Genomic DNA, 4,446 nt, shown 5'->3' on the forward strand with positions numbered 1-4,446 from the left:
TGTGTATGTGTGTGTGTGTGAGTGTGTGTGAGTGTGTGTGTGAGTGTGTGTGTGTATGTGTGTTTGTAAGGGAGTTGGGTTTTTGTTTGTATCTAGTCCAGGACCTAGCAGTGTTTTTGGTTCTTTAAAATCAAGAGGCTGTCCCTTCAAGCTCTTCCTTTCTAAGAAGGGCTACACCCCAGGTTCCCACTTTATGGTCCTTTTGATCTCTTATTCAGAGACATAACTTACATGATGAATGTGAGTTCGGAGAGGCTATAGAAGAACAAGAATGGAACATTTATTTATAAAAGTCAAACTTTACTCTGGGTTTCAGCTTTTTTTTTTTTTTTTTTTTACTGTAACTAGTAAGAATATTTATATTTCTTCTGGTAGCCTTTTGTATTTTAGATTTTTAAGTTAGTAAAGTAGAAAAAATGCTAGAAAGTACTCAAGAGACCATAAGAAAGATCATAATGCTAATATTAACTTTTAAAAATACCTGGAGACATGTAGTTTCAGCCTATAAAACGTCAACCATCAAGCCAGCTCTGCCTGTCTGTCCGTGCCAAGAGAGGTTGAAAAGGAGCATTCTCGTGAAGCAACCGCAAGGTCTCTCAATTAACTCGGGGCCATGAACATGCCTGAGAGACTGTGCAGGCTTTTACTGCCCTCCCACAAACCAGCCAGTGAAAACTGCAAACAAAACCACATGAACCCGAGCCTTGGAATTTTGAGCTTGGGTTCCAGTAGAAACAGGGTCATTTCCTTCAGGTCCCTCCCATAATGTTCAAAGGGGAGGTCTTCCTGTTTGGTGACTGTCGTATGCAAATGTTCTGGGTAGAAACTGGCTGTGTATTAATTGTGGGGTGAGGCACAGAAGGAGAATGTTAAAATTAAGAAACCCATTCATGCTGTAGTTTGAATCTGGAATGTCCTCCATGGTCTCATGTTTTGACCCCTGATTCTCTCAGGTCACAGGGATGTTTTGGGAGGTTGTGGAACTGTGAATAGAATGCTAGGGGAGGGCCTTTGAAGGATACAGGCCAGCCCCACTTCTGCTTTGGACGATGCTATCTGAATCTGTCAATCTTTGGTGGCCATGGTCCAAACTGATCCAGCCACAAACTCTTGCTCACTGCTATGAGTGTTTTCTCTGAACCTTTTAGCGAAATGAATTCTTCCTTCCTTGATGTTCTGGCAGGATTTCTGTCACAGCACAGTAATGACAATGAAATGACAAATACGACAACCTTTTAGTTAGCACCTGTCAGTGTAGCCCCCTTGGCTGATCACATTAGCCAACTGCAGGCAAGGGGGAAGTTATCATCACACTCAGGCATCCATCACAATCCTAAGGGACAGATCTCAAGTGGGTTAGCCTTAGCTCAATTAGTTCATGCATTGCCTATCATCATTTCTTATGCATGCCCAAACACCGGGCTGCATTGTGTAAACTGTTCTTGCCTTAAATAGTGAGTTGCCAGAGTCTTTTTTTTTTTTTTTTTTTTTTGCACCCTATACCTTCAGTATTACCTGCGCCCCTTACCACTTTAGTAAAGGCAGCCTAAACTGTCACTCTAGTGAAGCTAGAATTAAATAAGCAGGATTTGGGCATGGGGTATGATGTAGAATTCCCAGGGAGATTCAGAACCTTCATCTCCATGGTCAGAAACTCCATCACCAACACCTATGATGTAGATGATGATGATCTCTATGGAGACCATCTGGAGAGTCAGGTCTTCCCCCAAACTTGCATCAAACATGGCTTATTTTCCTTCCCCACTGGGAACTTCTATTTACATATTTATAAAATATTCCACCCAACAGGAGAATACATTTTCTTTACACATTTGCATGGGGAATACACCAAGAGAGAGCAACCCAGGCCATAAAAAAACTAAACTAAAGTCAAATAAATGCAGTCACAAAACCATATTCAAAACTGAAAATGGACTCAAACCAAAAAAGCAGAAAAATCTCAAAGAATTGGAAAAGAAAACCACAAGGTTCTAAACAATGCATAGATGGATCAAAGGATGATGTCTCGAAAAAAAATTTAAAAATATATGTCACTGAATAAAAATGAAAACACAGCCGATCAAAATACAAAGGACACAGCTAGCTCACAGGGAGATCTGCCAAACTGAACGTATGCTGAACAAAAGAAGAGGGCCTTCAAATCAATAATTTGAAACCCACTGGAGTTTGGAGATGAAAACAAAGCCACAGCCAGGAGCAGAAAGGAAACAATGAAAACAAGAACAGAAATCAATGGTGTTTAAAATGGAAAAATAGCCAAGAAAATCAATGAAACCAGACTTGGTTCATTGAGAAGGTATATAAAACTATTCAGCCTTTTATCAAGACCGACAAAGAGGGATACAACAAAATACCAGTGTCAGCAACAAAATTGTGCCTGTCGCACAGCTTCAAAAGGACAGTCAAGGGACAGAAATACAGTCCTCAGTCCCTCAACACCCAGAGGAAGCTCCACTCCCAGGCACTCTGACAACACCCAGGATCAGAGGTGAGGAGGACCCAACATCTGTCCCAACACGGGGAGTAACTGGGACCAGAGGGACCAGGCACACAGGAACTCCACCAGCCCAGTGGTTCTGGTTCCTTCCAGTCTCTCTGGGCTGGTGTCCTGAGCAGGCCTTGGGCACAAGCTCCACAGCCAATCCCACAACACCCAGAGGAAGCTCCACTCCCAGGCACTCTGACAACACCCAGGATCAGAGGTGAGGAGGACCCAACATCTGTCCCAACACCGGGAGTAACTGGGACCAGCAGGACCAGGCACACAGGAACTCCACTAGCCCAGTGGCTCGGGTTCCTTCCAGTCTCTTTGGGCTGATGTCCTGAGCAGACCTTGGGTGCAAGCTCCCCAGCCAGTCTCACAACACACAGAGCAAGCCCCACTCTCAGGTGCTCTAACAAGCCCAGGATCCCAGAGACAGCTTGACTCTGAGGAGTTCTGACACAATCAGGATCACAGGAAGGACAGGCTCCAGTCAGATTTAGCAAGGGCAGGTAGCACTAGAGATAATCAGATGACAGGGGAGAGAGTGAGAGGTGGCAAGCATATGAAAATAAACAACACAAACCAAGGTCACTTGGCATCATCAGAACCCAATTCTCCCACCATAGCAAGTCCTGGACACACCATTACACCGAAAAAGCAAGATTCAGATATAAAATCACTTCTCATGGTGATGATTCAGGACTTTAAGAAAGACATAAATAGCACCCTCAAAGAAATACAGGAGAACACAGGTAAACAGCTAGAAACCCTTCAAGAGGAAAGACAAAAATCCCTTAAAGAACTACAGGAAAACATGATCAAACAGGTGAAGGAAATGAGCAAAACCATTCAGAATCTAAAAATAGAAATAGAAACAATAAAGAAATCAGAAAGAGAGACAACCCTGGCAATACAAAACCTAGAAAAGAAACCAGGAGTCATGGATGCAAACATCACCAACAGAATACAAGAGATAGAAGAGAGAATCTCAGGGGCAGAAGACACCATAAAAAACATTGACACAACAGTCAAAGAAAATGCAAAAAGCAAAAAGCTTCAAACCCAAAACATCCAGGAAATCCAGGACGCAATGAGAAGATCAAACCTAAGGATAATAGGTATAGAAGAGAGTGAAGATTCCCAATGTAATGGGCCAGTAAATATCTTCAACAAAATTATAGAAGAAAACTCCCCTAACCTAAAGAAAGAGATGCCCATGAACATACAAGAAGCCTACAGAACTTCAAATAGACTGGACCAGAAAAGAAATTCTTCCCATCACATAATAATCAAAACACCAAATGCACTAAACAAAGAAAGAATTTTGAAAGCAGTAAGAGAAAAAGGTCAAGTAATATATAAAGGCAGGCTTAGAAGAATTATACCAGACTTCTCACCAGAGACTATGAAAGCTAGAAGATCCTGGGCAGATGTCATACAGACTCTACAAGAACACAAATGCCAGCCCAGGCAAACTCAGCAAAACTCTCAATTACCACAGATGGAGAAACCAAGATATTCCATGACAAAACAAAATTTACATAATATCTTTCCACAAATCCAGCCCCACAAAGGATAATAGATGGAAAACATCAACATAAGGAGTAAAACTACACCCTAGAAGAAGCAAGAAAGTAATCTTTCAACAAATCCACACAAACCTAATTCCACTTCTTACAACACAAACAACAGGAAATGACAATTACTTTTTCTTAATATCTTAATATGAAAATTAATATTACCAGCATATCCTAATTGATTGAAATCCAAAAATATGAGGAATTTGAAATTTGTTGATTGTCATCCATGGTCTCTCTAATTTGGTAATTGGAGAAATAGGTCCAATATTATACAATCTATATATACTCTCACCTTGTTTGTGACAGTGTCTGGCTGTGTACAACATAAGGGTCTTGAAATCTTGCTTTTCCTATCTCAGC

At 41.4% G+C, this 4,446-nt stretch overlaps 1 protein-coding gene across 2 annotated transcripts in view; it reads right to left on the reverse strand.

Moving 5' to 3' along the window:
• Clvs1 (clavesin 1) overlaps positions 1-4,446 on the reverse strand; it is a 199,775-nt gene that overhangs the window by 25,763 nt on the left and 169,566 nt on the right. The window lies entirely within an intron of this gene.

This window comes from Mastomys coucha, unplaced genomic scaffold, assembly GCF_008632895.1.
Source record: "Mastomys coucha isolate ucsf_1 unplaced genomic scaffold, UCSF_Mcou_1 pScaffold14, whole genome shotgun sequence".
In the NCBI taxonomy this organism is placed as follows: domain Eukaryota; kingdom Metazoa; phylum Chordata; class Mammalia; order Rodentia; family Muridae; genus Mastomys; species Mastomys coucha.